Below are 19446 nucleotides of genomic sequence, written 5' to 3'. Positions count from 1 at the left end.
AGAGCAAGACTCTGTATCAAAGGAAAAAACAAAAAACGAGAAGCACCCTGGATGTTATAGGTGGTCCTGGGTCTCCTGAATCTTAGATTAAATAACCCCGCCTCTGGGAACTCCTAACTGTTGGATTATACAGTCCTTGAGATGCCAATCTATAGATATCATTCTGTGAAAACTACATTTCAACACAGGCACATCCTTCTCTGCCAAAATCCTGCAACTATCATTACAACATTACAACTATGTGTCATTGTCCCTGACTTAACCTTCTCCTCTCCTCTCACTTCTGCCTTTGCTTCAAAAATAAAACACTGTAGTAAAAGAAAGTTTGCCTTTCAACTGAGTCTTGTAAAAATCCTCCTTCTTTGTGTTGGTTCGGGACCTAGGTGGCACTCTGACACCTGTTTTAAATAGCGATTGCTCCTAGAAAGATTAAAGTTCTGGGGGAGGACTGTCTTCCTTCTTGGTAAGAATTTCAGTTAGTTATTCACTGAAGAATTGTTAAGGTGGAACTCAATTTTCTCTGATGCAAATCCACATGGTGGCTTACACCTTGTAAAGAGGCAAAGGGCAAGTATCAGTGGCCCAGGTGAGCTTTCATGGCCCTTTAGAAATGAATTTAAAGGCTTCCTTTCACAGGAAAATGCAACTGAATGTGTACATAATGCTGCATGGTTGCCTCGAGCCACTTGCTTCCAAATCACCAGATTAATTTCACAATTATTTTTCACACACACACACACACAAATCTTCTGCATAAGGCAGAAGGCAGAGACCTGCCTTGCAAAACATAGACTTCATAATTAATTAAAATGGGTGTATCAAAGGTACAGAAACAATACCCAACTTAGAGAGCAGAGGCAGAAAGAGCCACTGACTCTTTCTCCTGCTTTGATACACCCTTCCATATCCCAGGGAAAGATGGTGACTGGATGAGCAAACAGAGAGTGAGGAGGCATTACTGTTTATTGGACAACACAGACAGTCCCTAAATAATAGGCCCTGGGAAGCTGCAAGCCAACCACAGGCCTTGGGGATGATGTGGGGTTTTGGGGGCCTTCCAAGCTTTCATGAGTCAGAACAATAACAAATGTTTGCTAATAACCCCAACACATCCCTTTCTGTCAGTATTCTGTTATTAATTCTAAAAAGACAAATGCAAATTATCACTGCTTACCTAAACAGTTGGGATGGGAACAGAAGGAAGCAAAGTGGTGAGTCTCTGGTGACAATGAGGAGCCTCCTGGATTTGGGATGTGTGCTCAGGTGGGTGCTTTAAACTTCCAGCCCTAACTGGCCTCTTGTGGGAAACAAGGGTGGCAATGCCACTTGTTCTGGTGAGCTTGGAGAGCCAGAGGTAACAGCAGGTCACGCAGGAGTCAAGAATTTCTTACAGCTAATAAAGCCAGAGTTTAAAATAATCATGACACCAATTTCTATAATAATCTTCCACAGTTTTATAAAGAAACAGTATAAAAACTGCTAATCCTTAAGACTACGCTCTAATTCGCCAGAATATGCCTTACATATCATTTCATTGGCCTCTCATTTTATTTAAAATCTAGCCAAAATTAGCGGTATATTAGGCAATATTTAGAATGACATTTGTAAACTATACTTGGGGATTTTTTTTTTACTCTAAATTATTGCAGCTGTTTCAATATTAGAAAGCACAGATTTCTCCTAATGCAATAAAAATGACCTTTCGCTCAGTATAAAATGATGTTTAGTGTTATAATAAGTGAATAAGAAAGAGATGCACGAAATGACGAGAAACTGCTGAAAACATTTTTTTAAATGAGAATCTGCATGGAGCAGTGTGGTCTGTTACTCTGAGAGTCTAGTTAACCATGTATCACACATTTTTTTAATCCTCAAATTTAAAAACTCATACACACTGTGGAGCACAAGATCACAGTCTCTTATTAGAAGAGGTTGGCAATAGTCCTGCTCTCATAAGGCTCTGATTAAAGTCAGACGTTGGCGTCACCTCACAGGTTGATTTGTTTCTTTTAAGGCAACTAACATTTTTTTGGTTTTTTGTAAATGATGTAAATTCTTGAGTTGAGAGTCCCCTTACAATCCTTTGGAATTAAGTACATAATTTTAAAAAACTCAACCTCCTAACTTGAAAGGGCCTTTTTTATACAGGTTTGCTTTAAAAACTTATCTGTCTAGTTAATTCATAGCCATCGTTTCTCTCTCTTCTGAAAGAATCACTTATAACTGGTGCCAATGCAGCTAGATGTGAAAGAAGCACTGTATATGAAGGCATATTAGACACCGTGGGGTCCCAAACAGGGAAAGACACATACCATTTACCCTTGAAGAATTCATGATTTAACTGGAAAGACTAGAGGTGTACATGTAAAATACATGTAAAGAAGAACGTCAACAGATAATTAGAGTCAGCCTGAGTAGGCAGAACACTGCAAGCTACAGAATTGTCGGGAGGACAGAGCTTGTCATGTCTTGGGTGATGGGGGTAGGTGGGGAGGGTCTAAAGCAGTGGTCTCCAACCTTTGTGGCACCAGGGACTGATTTTGTGGAAGACAATTTTTCCACAGAGAGGGAGGAGGAGGGAATTGTTTCAGGATGACTCAAGCACATTACATTTATTATGTAGTTTATTTCTGTTATTACATTGTAATATGTTATGAAATAATTATTCAACTCACTGTAATGTAGAATCAGTGGGAGCCCTGCACTTGTTTTCCTGCGACCAGACAGTCCCATCTGGGGGTGACAGAAGACAATGACAGATCATCAGGCATTAGATTCTCATACGGAGTGTACAACCTAGATCCCTCACATGAGCAGTTCACAGTAGGGTTCACGCTCCTATGAGAATCTGTTGCCACTGCTGATCTACTGGAGTTATCTCAGGTAAGAATACGAGCGACGGGGAGCAGCTATAAACACAGATGAAGCTTCACTCAATCGTCCACCACTCACCTCCTGCTGTGTGGCCTGGTTCCCAACAGGCCAAGGACTAGTCCAGTCCATGACTGGGAGCTGGGGACCCCTGGTCTAAAGGACTTTTAGTCTAAGAACCTAAATACCCTTTGGACATTTACAGGCGCAAACTCACCAGTATATACTAACTTCGGGTTTGATCTATGGGGCTAGGGTTGTGTTTCCTGATGTTTAGTGATGTCGTTGAAACTCTAGCCTCCCCAGAAAAGAGGGAGAAAATGTATGTTCTTTAATTACAAAACACATGGGTCTCTGGTAGAAAGCAGACCCTTCCTTGGATGAAGCCTGGAGCAAAGAAAGGCCTGTTTTGTGGACTGTCTGTGAAGAATTATATCATACGTGCATTGAATGTACTCAAACTTCAGCTCCATGCATTTATTACCAAAATACAAACAAAGCGAAAAAGTGTTTAAACACTATCCATGGGTGCCATGGCTCACGCCTTTAATCTCAGAGCTTTGGGAGGCCAAGGCAGGAGGATCACTTGAGGCCAGGAGTTGGAGACCAGCCTGGGCAACATAGAAGGGCCCTGTCTATTAAAAAAAAATTAAATTATCTAGATGTGGTGGTACATGCCTGTAATCCCAGCTACTTGGGAAGCTGAGATGGGAGGATTGCTCGATCCCAGGAGTTTGAGGCTGCAGCGAGCTGTAGCATTACTGTACTCCAGCCAGGTGACAGAGCAAGCCTCTGTCTCAAATACAAGATATATACCACAGGAACAATTCCACCTATCATCCCATCGAAAGAGAAAGAGGCCCAAGAATGGGGATGTGATTCAAACGTGCCTTCAGTTGGGTCTGCTTTCTGGGTCTCTCATAATTGAGCCCTCTGGCTCCCTGCAGTGTTATGCCAGTGTACAAAATGCCATCAGTATTTCTTATGCATAACTCCTAACCACAAACCAAAACTTTCCTCTGGTTCTCAACTAAAGAAACAAAGATCTGTTGACTTTTGAACCTAGCCCATGGGTGAGACGGCCTTCCACTGTTTAGCGTGAGTGGATGGTTTCCTTGTTTAATCATAGCAGCCAGCTCCTTCATAGCAGAATTCATTCTACAAGCTCTGGCTCTAGGCACAGCATTATCCACTAAAACGTTCTGTGGTGTTGGAAATGTACTATAATTTGCACTGTTACAGTGCAGTGGCTACTAGCCACATTTAATTGAGTATTAGAGTGACTAAGGAACTGAATTTTCCATTTTATGTCATTTTAATCAATTTAACTATATGTGACCACATGAGGTTAACGTCTGCTGTACTGGCAGCATAGGTGTGAAAGAGCAGGAGCTGCTGGGCTTATGTTTGGTCTGGACACTCAGAGAATACCAGGGACTGCAGAAGTTCCTTATTTAAACTCAAGTTGTCTAGGTGCTTTCTAAAGGCTAGTGGAGGCTTAGTCGTATAAGGCACACAGGTGCTCCTGGTAAAGATGTCATCCTAAGGGAAGAACAGGCTCAGGTGGTTTGATGCAGGAAGACAGGCAAGTTGAGAAGGAAGTGGTGACTCTGTGGTCCCAGGTCCTGCACAGTGGAGCCACACTTGAGTGCTAGAAGAAGGAGGCTGCCATAAACCCCCTGCTTCCTCATGAACCCCACTCCCTGGAGCACAAAAGGGGAAGGTAGTGGCAGATGGGCAGCTTTCCTCATTCAGTCTTGCAGCCAGCCTGCATTTCCCAAGCAGTGTGTAAATGCTCGGCATGCGCTGGGCAGGGGTGTTGGCAGCAGCAGCAGCACCTACTCAGACCTGCTTTTAACAACCTCTGTAGAGCTGTCAGCAGTGATAGTGATGCCATCATCGAGCCTCAAGAGGATAGCTGTGTATTTCGGAATAACAGTGATGATCAGGAGCATGCATTTATTTCCATTTTTATGTCCAAACTGTAGGTGGCTGTTCTCCTATGAACAAGCTTTGGATGCCTTGAAGCGAACCCAGAAGAAGGATGTGGTGCTTTGCTGAATCCTGAAGAAGCAAACCTACTCCAGAAAGCATTAGGGAGCAAGAAATTTTACTATTTTGTGAGAAAAAGTGCATTTTATCACAAACCATCCAAGAAACAAGGGCATAAAATTCCCTGTTAGATCTTTTTATTTGTCTCTCCCAAGTTTTTCTTAGCTTCTAGTCCATCTCAGGACCCTCACTTAGGCAGCTTCTGAATAACCCCCAACTCCCTTCCTTATGCAGAACCGTTTGGCCACTACAAGCTCTCCTGGGTGCTTGTTAAAGCATTCATTCTGCAAGAGCCATTTTCCACCATAGAGGAGATTCTGCCTCTAAGAAAAGTAGGATTTATCTATCATTGCATTTGTTAGTTTCTTTAACAACCTGCCTCAAGTCCAGAAGAACTCAAGGCAGAAAAAGTTAAAACGCCAAGACAGGTGAGAAGGAAAAAGGCCAGGCACCTCCTGGTGCTTTCTAGTCTCAGGACTCAGATTTAGTGTCTCCTCGTCATCTTCCTCACCTTTATACTAAAGGATTCCCCTTTTCTCTCAGTGTTGTCTCTTCTGTATGTTTGCTCAGTGTCCCTCTCTCCCACTAGATAGTAATTTCTACCAGGCCAGGCTCCATACTAGTCTTATTCTACTGCATCCTGAGCACGTAGCATGATGTTTAACACATAATAAGTTACCAATAAGCCAGGCACAGTGGCTCAAGCCTGTAACCCCAACACTTTGGGAGGTGGGTGGCAGGATTGCTTGAGGCCAGGAGTTCAAGACCAGCTTGGGCAACATAGCAAGACACAGTTCCACCACCTACAAAAAAAGGTAAATAAATAAATAAATGTTTGTTGAATGAATGAATAGCAGCCAAGATGTGGTGTTGGTTATATATTACTATGTCACAAGTTATTCCAAAATATAGAAATTTAAAACAATAACAAACAGTTGCCATCTCACACTGTTTGTCAGAAAACTGGGAACAGCTTGGCTAGGTGGTTCTAACTCAGTGTCTCTCATGTGATATGTAGTTAAGCTATCAGCAAGAGCTGCAGTCACTTGAAGACTTGAGTGGAGTTAGTGGATTCACTTCCAGCTTGGCTCATTCACGTGGCTGTTAGTGGCAGGAACTTCTCCACGGGACTGCTGGAGTGTGGTCACAACATGGCAGCTGTGTTCCCCTTAGAGACTGATCCAAGAATGAACAAGTTAGAAGCCACAATGTCCTCGATGCCCTAACCTCAGAAGTTACCCTTCCACAAGAGCCCATTTCTTACATAGGCTAGCCCTATCCAGGGTGGGCAGGAGCTACACAAAGGTAAGAATACCCGGAGGTGGAATTGTTGGGAGCTATCTTGGAGACCAGCTACATGGATAGTTAATTCTTGCAAATTCTCAGAATTATTTGAGTGGTTATAGAATTTCCAGAAGGTAAATGACAGTAGATACAGAGAAATGCTGTTCATGGCTACTATGTTTCCCTAGTATTATGCCCCCCATCTCCCACTGCTGTTGCCTGGGATTAGTGTTTCCTATAGAATGTCTTTACTTGTACATCCAGATCCTCAGAGTAAACTATAATAAAGAAAGCATGAAGAACCCAGAAATTCCTAATGGATTGAAAATAGCAAAATTCCATTTATGAATACTAGGACAAAGTCTTCCTAAAATTATGGTAGAGGGTAGAAAATCAGTTCTCATTGGAAATCTCAAATAAACATAATTGTATTTGAGAAAAGTATTCACTTTTTTTCAGTTTAAAGAGAAATATAACTACTCAGAAAATGTGTGAAGTTTCCTTGTCTTCAAGTTTAATGTTTTATTTTAATGGAGTTGGATAGGAAGATAGACCAAGATAGCAAAATCCATTGCTAGACTGCATCAAAGGGCACAGACTCAAATGCCTACAAAGGGAAGGCATGTGACATTAAAGAAGTAAAATGGGTCACATGGGCAGCTGCCACCCAGACCTAGCCATTGTTGCCATAAAGAAATGAGAGCCCTTCATTGCCAAAGCTTCTGGATATTCTTTTAAAAGAAAAGCCAATATGAAATGCTGCATGTGAAAATAATTTTAACTATGTGGATTCATATGGCCCTAGATCTGGCTTACTAGCTGCCATTCTACAATCTTTGCTCTGAGTTAAAGAGCAGATGAGGAATAACCACACACCTGAATGGGTGCTGGCTACTGCCTGCAGAGGGGCGAGGGTGGGGGCCTTTTGAGAGGCTACTTGGCCTTTTGAGTTCTTCCAATTTACTGAGAAAGTTTTCCATTGTCCTTTTCACAGACATTCTCTGCATATCTGAGGCTTGGGGGTAGGAGAGAAGAGGAAATATGACCAAAAAAAAAAAAAAAAAAAGGTAAGAGTCTCATAACTCAATGGACATAGAAGCTGAAAGAAACAGCATACTAAAGCATTCTCATGCCACCATTGCAGCTCCTCGTAGGTGAGAGGACGTTCCAAAGTGTAATCACTTCTGTAGACTCTAGCAGGACAACCAGCTCCTTACACAGTCAGTGAGAAAACCAGCCTTTGGCTTTCCTCCCTCCTCGGTAACAAAATCATCTGGGACTCCAAATGTCATTAGGTATGCAATCTGGTGCCTTCTTCGTATCAGGCAGTGGTTTTGAGGGGAGTCAGTGTCTCTCCACTCAGAGACACTGTGCAAATGAGAAGAACACAAAGACAAACACATTAGTGTTAAGAAAGGCTGAGTGTATGATTGCTGAGAAATGATGAGTGCATGATAGAAGATATTGTTTGCTAAGGAGAACCATGGCAAGGAAAACCTAGCCGCCCCCCACCCAAGTGGAAAACTACTTGGGGCATTCTAAAACAGCAAGACAGTATTTGTATATTATACACCGGTTAAAACAATTCTTTAGGCATGGGATATGTGACCCTGCCCCCGTGGCTCCCTCGTGGAGAATATTTTCTGGTTTATCATTCATCAGTGGTAAGCAGGCACCAGCTGCCTACCTAGTTCATCTTGGTTCTATAAGAAAACACAGAACACCTGTTTGTTGATAATAATCATCTGTTCAGAGAGAATAACTACGTGGGTCAGAATCTGCTTGAGGCCCTCAGCCTGGAATGCTGTCAGCCCCCGAGGCTCTCAGCTCGAAAGGCTGTTGGCCCCAGATAGTCCCACTTTGCTTTTCTATCTGGGTGTCTGCTGCTTAATGTCTTCAGTGCCGCCTGGGTGGGGGTCTCTATGGCTGGGCTGGTCTCGATACATTAGGGTTCAAATCTTGCCACTTACCAGCTACGTGGCCTCCCTGTATAAATTTTGACAAGTCTGAGCCTCATTTTTCTCACCTGTAATATGGAATAGCAAAAATCATCCTTATAAGATTATTGTAAGGGTTAAACAAGAGAAGACCCATAACCATTAAGGTTACATCAGGGTGACAATTCTCTCACCTGATATTTTATATTCTGGGCCTCAACTTTGCAGTTCACAGTCTATCTGAATAGTGGAGCTTGCAAAGTTCTCATGTTGCAGATGAGAAAAGCCAGTCCAGAGGGCTTATGTGACTTTGTCTGTGGTGTGACTTGGCCCCTCAGTGCTTGTTGGGACCCTCCACAGGGCTCTCTGAGATGATGCAAGCAGGAACCAGCTCAGGAAGAATGACGAATAGCCCGACAGCAATGTTCTGTCTGGGCTGCTGAGACCGCTTAGTGGTGATCTGGGACCCTGGTTACTGCCTTGGTTGATCCTACAGGAGTGGCTCATGTGCCTCACCCACCTCTCAGCCACAGTTGGAAGGGATTAATTAGTGGCTGGGAATGCAGCTATGACAGGCATCCTTATTTCAGTAAGCCACCTGAGTGCACCCAGCAGTTACAGCCAGATGGAAAACAGCCACTTAGGCCTTAACAAGCTTGTTCAGCTGTAATTCTGGGAAGTCCTGAGAGCCCTGTTAATCATCCCATTTTGTTGTCGTTGTTGATGTTTGGTTTCGCTTTGTTTTTTTGTTTGTTTCGGGTTTTCCTCACTGAGCAGACCCCTGCTTTGATTAGCTTGTCTTGGTTGTCCTTACTGTCACATACTACTTTCTAGGCAGATGCAGGATTACAAGACTGTGTTTGCATTTGCCTGGATTGAAGCCTTCCTCAACTTGCCTAAATGGCTTCCATTTTCAACCCAAAGAGCACACTTCTCTTTCTCATCCATTCTAGCACCTGTTACAACCTACCCAGGGCACTAGAGGAGAGACGAGACAGATTTTCTTTCATCCACAAAATGTAACTCCCTGGTTAAGCCATGAGAAAAGCACCAAACACTAGTGCCCTGTCACAGGCTTCTCTAAAAAATGATACATGAAACACTACCTGCTGCCCCTACCATAAAAGTGAAACAAAAAGTTGAACTGTGTTCACATGACAGTAATGTCAAGGTACACCCTACCCTACCAAGGCCCAAAAGAGGGGAAATTCCTATGCTCTAAATTTGCTACACGTGGGATGCATGGATGCAACAGAATACCAAACAGACAAGTCCCGAGTGGCTGATAGTCTGTAGACGGTGAGGGACACCACAGAATCATGCTCCAGAGACCACCCACCCTCCTGGGGCAGGGCCTGCGGTTCCCACCAGGAGAGTCACACTCTGGAGATGAGGTCTGCCCGTAGAAGGTGCCTGTGAAGAATTCAAAGAAGCTGTCTGGAAGGACAGCATATTGGCCTTAGAGATCTGAGACGTAAGGCCAGGCCTAGAGTAAGAGGGGACTGACGGAAGGTGTGGAGCTCATCTGTGAAGTGATCTAATATTGCCATTTTGGCCAGGTGTGGTGGCTCATGTCTGTAATTCCAGCACTTTGGGAGGCTGAGGCAGGTGAATCACAAGGTCAAGAGGTTGAGACCATCCCATCTAACATGGTGAAACGCCATCTCTACTAAAAATACAAAAATTAGCTGGACATGGTGGTGCGCGCCTGTAGTACTGGCTACTCGGGAGGCGGAGACAGGAGAATTACTTGAACCTGGGAAGTGGAGGTTGCAATCAGCTGAGATGTGCCACTGCACTCCAGCCTGGGCAACAGAGCGAGACTCTGTCTCAAAAAAAGAAAGCAAAAAAACAAAAAAACCCAGCCATTTTAGGCAAGAAAGCTGAGGTCCAGGGAGATGAAGCCAATTGCTTAAAGTCACACAGTTTGCCACAGATGTAGAGACAAAATCCAAATCTCCTGCTTCCTAAGCCAGGACTCTTTGCAGGAGAAAAGCCAGGAGTAGGAGGTGGTGTGAGAAGCTGCATGAGATAGGAGTTAAAGAGGCTCTGAGAGGAAAACAGATTTGCCTCATGTTTTCCAAGGATGATCACAGCTTAGAGAGTAGTGAAAAGTAACCACTACCCCCAAAAAAACTGAATTTTGCTTCAAGGGTAAGGAAAACATCAGAAAGAGAAAAGGGTCATATTCATTTTATTTATTTATTAATTTTTGGTAGAGATGAGGTCTCCCTATGTTGCCCAGGCTGGTATTGAACTCCTGGACTCAAGTGATCCTCCTGCCTCATTCTCCCAAGGTGCTAGGATTACAGGCATGAACCACTACACCTGGCCTCAATTTAGTTAGATACCTGCAAAAGAGAAGGGCTGAAATGAAGCACTCTCAGGTGAATGTGGAAGCTGTTGACAAACACAGTGGTCTTCTGGAATCATCATAGACAGTTGAGATCTATAGAAATGCCTCCAGCAAAAAGTCTGTTGAAGGGGAACAGAGACAGATTTATCATCTGTGGCACCTAAAAATGACATAATTATGCTGAGACAGTGGCCAAGGACCAATGTTACCAGTTGTGCCCACTGTCTGTACTGCAAAGAGGCACTGGTTTGAAGGGATGGCTCACCCACGGGCCCTGGGATTCTCCATCTTATGGAGGACTGTTCACCGCTATGAAATGGGAAAGGACAGGGTTCTAAGGAGCCTTTCAAGATAGGTCAAAAGATGAGACCATGGACACTGAGAAGACATGGGGTGGGGGTAATGAGCAGGATGGGGATGCAGGACCCCAAGTTTCCCTAAGTCTATCAGACCTCCATACCCTGAACCAGGGCCCTAGGCAGTTCACATCGGGGAGGGACTATGTGTGTACTTGGTTCCCTGGCAAGCAGGAGGTCAAGTCCAGCAGGCTGAATAGCAGAAATGCTGCAGAGCTGGGGCTTGCCGCATCTGCCTGTGTCACTGCAGCTGAGGACAGGGAACACTGGGTTCTGCAGTTCTGCAGATGTTCTATTGGGGCATCTGTGGCTGTGTGAGGTATGTGACATTGTCTTCACAGCCATATCCTCCAGTTTCTCCTTCCCACCCACACTCCCAAGAAGACGAATGTTTCACTTCTTCCACTAAATGACTGATAAGTTAATATGGGAGTTCTAGGTGGTAGAGGACACCAACGTCGAGTGTCACCTGGGTCTCAAGGTGGGAAAGGTGCTAAGAATGGCCCAGCTCTGCTGCAGGCAACTTTCTATCCATCTCACTCCACCAACCTCCTCATCCCCCTGCATTCTAGATATATGTCACAGTTATAAACAACTCTTGAATCTCAGGGACTTAAAACAACAAAGTTTATTTCTTGCTTGTCGCTTCATGTCCCCCTCAGGTTGGTAGAGAGTGTTGAGCTCCTCATTATCCTCGCTCCCATCCAAGCTGATGGAGACTCCATCATGGGCACCAGTTGCCCTGGCAGTAAGCACTAACACATGGACCTGTTGTTTCTTATGATGAAATCTGTTTTCCCCCATGATGTAGTTCTTTTGAAGATGGCATAACCAGAGATGGAAAGAATGAGAATTCTTATTACAGGGCAGTAAAAAGGCCAAATAATAAAGATTCAGGAAACTGATTCCCAATTTTAAAACTGCCAGTTACTAGCTATGTGACCCAAGGCAATTCCTACATGCTGGGAACCGTTTCTGTGGCCTTATCTATAAAATCAGCAGCCTTAATATGGGTCATTGTGAATGTGCTTTAAGATGTAGACTTTGTCATCAGGCATAATAAATTTTGGTCCTCAGTTTCACTGATGGTTCTCAGTCATTGACAGTGAGCCTGGTCATCCAGGCCTCTGGCCCAAGCAGGCCCCTGTCCCTTCCCTGGTGGGAGGAGTGGGGTGATAGTTTTGTGGGGGTCTTCAGACTCACACTACACATGGGGTGGTCCATGCATGTTCCTGCAGTCATTGTATCCTATGGCTTCTGGTCTCAGAAGGGCTCAGTTTCTGGAGGAAACATTTAAAAAGTGCCTTGGCTTGTCAAACACCACTTTGAGACCTTCAGAGAACATGAACACAAGACTTCCTCTTTTCTGTTTATCTGAACTGCCAAGGGCAGCTTGTGGTTCCAAGAGCTCATGGTTTGTTCCGGATCACACAGCCTGTGCTCTCCTGATAGGCTTCCCTTGTACCTGCCAGCAGGCTGCCTTCTGAAGCACTAAGATGCCCAGTCCAGTCTTTCCTGACAGACTCTTACCTGGACAAGAAGGACTGAAAAGCTTCCTATAAGCATCTGATAAAGCAGAAGACTGTTTTTAATTACGTCTTTGTAAATAGACAGTCTTAATCATTGCTGGTAGAAGCATGCATTGATGCAGGCTTGCTGGCAGGCCATTTGGCAACACGTATCAAAAGCATTAAAAATGCATATGCCATTTGAGCCAGGAGTTCCACCCTAAGGAAATAGTCTAAGATGTGCCAAAGATTGAGGTGTCAGGGAATTCATTACAGCCTTATTTAGAATGGGGGAAATATTGGAAACAACCACTTGGGGTTAATAAATAAATGTTAATAAATAAATGTTAATAAATAAATGTGATCATAAGAGGGAATCCTGGGCTGCCACAACAAATGGCACTCCCAAAACATTAAAGAAAAAGAGAGAAAGAAGAAAAAAACAGTATGATACAACAGGATCCTATTTTTAAATTTTACTTTTATTTGTTTGTTTAAACACAGAGCCTCACGGTTGCACAGGCTGGAGTGCAGTGGTGCAACCATGGCTCACTGCAGCCTTGACCTCCCAGGCTCAAATGATCCTCCCTCTTCGGCTCCCAAGTAGCTGGGTCTACCACCACATCCAGCTAATTTTTAAATTTTTCATAGAGATGGAGTTCCACCGTATGGCCCAAGCTGGTGTCAAACTCCTAGGCTCAAGAGATCCACCCACCTTGGCCTCCCAAAGTACTGAGATTACACATGTGAGCCACTGTGCACAGCCTAAAATCCCATTTTTATAAAACACTGTGAAGGACATATCTCAAGAGATGGTGAAGTTGTGTGTGAATTGTATTGTCTTCCTTTTGTTTCTCAGTACTTCCTAATTTTTCTGTAGAAAATGTAAAGTCACTCAATCTTCCAACAAGTAGATTGAGCAAACTACTACTAACTACCAGTAGTAGTTTTATTGAATAACTACAGGTAGTTTATTGAGGAACTACTAAGTATCAAGCACTATGCTGGGTCAGTACTGAGAGATGAGATTCCTGTTTGCCAGAACTTTTCCGTTTATCACTACTTGTGTGGTTTTTCTTAATTATTTTCTTAAATTGTACCAGTTAGGTATTTTTTAAGTCTAGAATCCATGGAGTGAGTTATATCCGAGGCTTTCAAATAGTTCTAGTCCGCAAACCATCTTAGTGGTGCTAACCACCCATGCATCTCCTGGTTCTTTCTCTCACAGCCCACTGCTGCTTGGCATGGCAGATCAGGCAAAATCTTTGCTGAGGCAGGAGGAAAATCCAGACCTGCTTTTAGAGAAGGCCATACTCTTGTTAAATATCAAAAGGCAAGGATACCTGTTTTGTATCCCTGAGGGGATGGAGCAAATGAATGAAGAGTCAAGGGCGGCTGTTGGACAAGTCCTGCTGATGAGTTGGGTAGCTTTCCAGCATCCACTAAGCTCTCCACACTTTCCTTATACAAATAAAATGAGAACAATAGTGTCTGCTCTTCCCATGTCGCTCCTTGTGAGAAATAAGGAAAACATTATCTTCCCTGCCTGCCTACATGAGGAGTCTGGACAGCTATTGACCCTCTTAAGAGTTAACTTTACTCTAAGTTGGGCCTCCATAGCTGTGTTTGTACTAGACTTTCTCTCCTGAGATTTTAGAATGGGCAGCAGGAGATAGGTTCATTCTGAACTGGTTTTTCAGAAGGAAGAAGTAAAAGACCTTGGTTGCTGGATTTGGCCATCTTTGTAGAGGAATCTGGATTATAGAAGAACAAAGCAGTTTGCTGGGAGAGGCAGAGCCAGGAGAGAAACAGGCCTGGTGGATTTCCACTTCCAGGATGCTGGTCTGACCTGAGACTGGGCTACATTCTTATCTTCAAGTTGGGGAGAATGCCCTGTATTGTTATCAAAAATCCTCCAGTTTTGCTCAAGCTAGTTTAAATTGTCTCTGTTTTCATAACTAAACAATTCTACCTTATACTCTTCCTCAAAAATTCTGTGAGAATCAAATTGACTAATTTTATTATTTTATTTTATGCTGTTTTATATTATTTTTAGGAGTCACCCTCTGTCTCCCAGGCTAGAGTGCAGTGGTGTGATCTCCACTCACTGCAACCTCCGCCTTCTGGATTCAAGGGATTCTCCCACCTCAGCCTTCCAAGTAGCTGGGAATATAGGTACCTGCCACTACACCCAGCTAATGTTTGTATTGTGAGTAGAGACGGGGTTTCACCATGTTCATCAGGCTGGTCTCAAACTCCTGACCTCAGATGATCCGCCCGCCTCAGCCTCCCAAAGTGCTGGGATTACAGGCGTGAGCCACTGTACCCAGTCAAATAGGCTAATTTTATATGAGACATTTGAAAACTCCTTTAAAAAGAAAGTCCCTGACTTTGCAGTTAGGGCAGGAGCTCAGGGTCTGACTAGTTTTCTTTCTCAAAATTCAAACAATTCTGCTAACTTCTTTTTTTTTTTTTTTTTTTTTAGATGGAGTCTTGCTCTGTCTCCAGGCTGGAGTGCAGTGGCGCAATCTCAGGTCACTGCAACCTCCACCTCCTGGGTTCAAGCGATTCTCCTGCCTCATCCTCCGGAGTAGCCACCATGCCTGGCTAATTTTTGTATTTTTAGTAGTAGAGACAGGGTTTCACCGTGTTGGCCAGGACAGTCTCAATCTCCTGACCTCGTGATCTGCCTGCCTCGGCCTCTCAAAGTGCTGGGATTACAGGCGTGAGCCACCTCACCCAGCCAATTCTGCTATTTGCTATGCCACCTTCACCCCACGTTCAAAAGTACATGTCACATCCAATTCCTGGGCTTTCTAGGGGATTTGTGGCACAAAATAACTTGATATTCGGATTGTGTTTTGGTTACAGTAAGTAGTGATGGCTGCTGTAACACATGAACCCCGAGTTCTCAGTGGCTTGATAAAATAGAAAGTTAGTATCTAGCTCATGTCAAAGTCCAGAAGTGCTGGAAGGAGAGTTCAGCTCGGTCCTGTTTTGTGGGAACCCAGGTTTCTTCTACAAAGTGACTTTATCATTTCCAGGGCCTCGGAGTCCTCTGTGCAAGTCAGCAGGACTGGTCCAACAGACACCCTTGACTCTTCATACACTCGCTCCATCCACTCACAGCAGGTATCCCCCTGTTTCTAGCATAAATCACTAACTTGCCTTTTGATATTTAACAAGAGCACAGCCTTCTCTAAAAGCAGGCCAGGCAGTAGGGATGCTGCCTTGCCAAAGATTTTGCCTGATTTGTCATGGCAAGCAGAAGTAGGGTGTGGAAGAAAGAACCAGGAGATGCATGGGTTTTTAGCACCGCTAAGGTGATTTGCAGACTAGGACTGGTCCCGGAGGACTATGGATCCTCTGAACCCAGCCTGCAGATAAAGGAAGAGCTAGTGAGAACTCAGAGATCTTCTGGGCAGTTTCTGTGGGGCCGGGCCTGAAAGTAGTATGCGTCGTTTCTGCCCATATTCCACTATTCGGAGCTTAGCCACATGGACGGACCTACCTATGAGAGAGGCTGCAAACATATAGTCTACCTACATGTCCAGAAGGAAAAGGGAAGGAGGTTTAGTGAACACAGTCCTGACCTCCATCTTCCAGCCCCATTTCCCCTACTCCTGTTTTCAATTGTCTCTAGCCTATTGCCATCTAGCCAATTACACAGGGATTGACAAACAATGGCCTTCAGGGTGAAATCCAGCCCATGGCCTGTTTTCATACGTAAAGTTTCCATAGAGACTCAGCCATGCCCATTTGTTTACTTACTGTCCATGTTGCTGTCAGGCTATAATGGAGCAGTTGAATTGTTTCAACAGAGCCCATGTGGCCTGCAAAGCCTAAACTATTTACTCTCTAGACCTTTACAGAAAAAATTTGCTGACTCCTACAAAAATACATCAGCTTTCCAAATAAGAGTCCACATTTCCTCTTCTGCTTTTGCCCCTTGAGGGTCACCTGCTTCCCCCCGGGGAAACCGTCAGGTGAGATGGTCTCTGGAGAAGCGTTCCAATGTGCTAAGGAAAGCTTGGGTACTTGTTTACTCCAGAGGTTCACTGGAGTGTTTGGCCATTTTTATAAAGTTGCTGAAATTTTTTATGTTCTAACGTCTAAGAATACTCCTTCTGAATTTAATTATTTGTTTCTTATTCCACTTCCAAATGATGTTCTCATATTCACCTGGAAGTGCCATATAAACTTTCAACTAATGGAACAGAAAACAAACAAGATGAGTGTAGTCAATTAAAGAACAAAAAATGGGTTAGAGAAAGAGCAAAAATTGGAAAGAGATAAGCAATGTTACCACGAGTCTCACAACACCACCCTACCCACTCTAATACCTTGCTGTTACTGAAAATAGACTGTGAAATAGCATTTATTGCATAAATTGTGCTATCTTTATAATTCAGAGATTATATATAATTTGGACCATTTTAATTAACAAGGATTATATGCTGCTTCATTGTCCTTTATTATGTATATAGTGTTATAAACTTTGCTGCATGATCAAAGCTTCTTGGATTCTTTTTAAATAAATATTTTGAGATTTCAAAAGAACCTACATCCCCTCTAAGATGGCTTCTTGCAGAGCACACAGCTCGGTCCCTGAATTACACCCGGGTTGCCCTCCTTTCGTTAACTGATGAAGTTGATCAGATCAAGAAGGTGGTGCTGCAAAACTGGATGGCCTTAGACACTGTCACAGCTGCCCAAGATGGCACCTGTGTCCCTGTAGGGACACAATGTTGTACATTTATTCCTGACAACAACCAGAACATAATGGCAGTTTTGCAAGGGATGTCACAGGAGGTTAAGGCGACTGAGCACCTTACTGATGACCCCCTGCAGAGACAGTGGGTGTCTCTAGGCTCTGGGCTACATTGGGCTCTCATAATCACAGGTAGCATAGCAGGAATATGAGAGGCAGGTTGTTGCCGTCTGCATTGTTGCTGTGGCCTATGAATCCAGGGTGCTGCCCTATGTGGATGGATCCCCACTCAGAGAACTCTAATGCAGACCCCCTGCAGAAATGGTGGGTGTCTCTAGGTTCTAGCCTATGTTGGGCTTTAATAATCATAGGTAGCATAGCAGGAATATTAGAGGTAGGTTGTTGCTGTCTGTATCGTCACTGTGGCCTATGAATCTAGGGTGCTGCCCTATGTGGATGGATCCAGTAAGAGAACTCCCTCAGCCTAGAGGGGTGAAATGTAAACCCTGTGCGCCAAGCCTGTTTATCTAACCTATGTGCCCAAAACTTACGTATAGGTCTGTGTGTGTATGTTAGCCTATGTATTCAAAGCTTATATATATAAAACCTGTGTATCCAAGGCCTACATCTCACTTTGGCCTGTGAAGTGGAGTGTACGAAACATGGCTGTGTTTCGGTCAAGGATAGGCCAAGATAACATCCGGAGTGACTCAGCAAGTTCAGAGCACAGGCCTATAACTCCACTTGTTATCACAGCCATGTAGCCATAACCTGGGAAGGCTCGTCATTTGGCTCTAAGCCATTATTGTCTCTAAAAGGTATAATTGCCCTGCTGACACTGTACAGGCGTGCTCGTGCCCAGAGAAAACGTTAAGTTGCTGACCCTGAAGGGAGAGCTGGCCATGCAGTTGTGCATGGGAGCAGCTGGACCAAGCAGCTGAGGCAGAGCAGACAGTGCAAGAGAGCTGCTGAATGAAGCTATATTTCACCTACCTATGGCTCCCTGAGTATTCTTTCAGCTCTCTGCCATTCATCCACCCACTCCCTTCAGACCTCAGCATGGGCTGGAGCCTAATCCTAGACCTAACATTCAGGAATCTCTCTTTTCCGTGAGTCATTGAGCCCCTCTGAGACTAGAGCTTCTAGCTGCTCCTCCTGAGATCAGCAATCAGTGAAGGCAATCAGCCAAAGCGCCTGCCTTTAAAGGGCCCTGCTTGCAGGGACCTTTGTCTGCTTCTCGGATGGATCCTGGGACAATCCCTGGTACTTATCAGGTGCTCAGTAAATATCTGTTGAACAAATGTACTTAGACGATGTACTTATATGCACTTGGGAATGCCTCTCTGTCTGCTTACTAGTGTCCTTTTAGCACTATGGCATTTTATTTATTAGACAGAAAAAAAGCTTTTATTTAGGTAAAATTTATACGCAGAGAAATGCACAGGTATTCCCTAGCACAATTCGATGAGCTTTGACAAACATATTACCTATGCAACCAATCAATATTTATATTTCCATCATTTCCAAGAAAAAAATGCCTTTTATTACTCAAGTGAGGCTTAGACTCACTTTACTTATTCCCCTTTAGAGTTCTTATTTTACTCTATGATAAGGACTCATGGCTGCCTTCACCTTTCAAGGTGTCCCAAGGTATAAGCTCAGTAAGGCTGGGACGCTCCCCAGAGGCAGGCAACCAAATAAAGGTTGAAATATACACATCTGGATGGTCTGAAGGTAAAGCCTGATTCAAAGATGCTTGGAGAGGCACCTGACCTCTTTCTGAGTGCAGTAGGGGGTTTAGAAATGAAGATCCTGGGTGAAGGAGCAGAAGAGGCTTCCTAAGTTGAGAAAGGACAGGGACAGGGTTCGAGGAAGGCCAGACAATGAGATGCAGAGAAATCACAATTTTGTCTCAGGTAAGATCTACTATTCTTACAAACAAAAGGATTCCCTTCCCAATCATTCAGTGAATGAATAGCATGCTTCATCTCCACACCAAAACCCACACCCCAGGTTTACAAGTGAGCACAGTGCCTTGTACCCAGTAAATGTTCAACAAACGACTCTTGGGTAGAATTTATCAAACACCTATCTTATCTCATGGTAAAGCTGCACCTGACCCAATTAACTGTACTCAAAGGACCCTGCAGGCAATGGGCTAAATTCTGGAAGCAGTCACTAGCATCATGATTAAGAGCACAGGCTCTAGAGTCAGGTTCACTGGGTTCAAATTCCAGCACAACCACTAGATTTGTAACTCTGTGCATGTCATTTAACCTCTCTGTTCCTCAGCGTCCCCATCTGTAAAGCAGAGCTGTTGAGAAGGATGAGCTTCTTATTAGGATTAACCAAGGCGATGCACATAAAAAGC

Source organism: Saimiri boliviensis, chromosome 1 (genome assembly GCF_048565385.1).
Source record: "Saimiri boliviensis isolate mSaiBol1 chromosome 1, mSaiBol1.pri, whole genome shotgun sequence".
Lineage (NCBI taxonomy): Eukaryota > Metazoa > Chordata > Mammalia > Primates > Cebidae > Saimiri > Saimiri boliviensis.
This window is presented reverse-complemented; position numbering follows the sequence as displayed.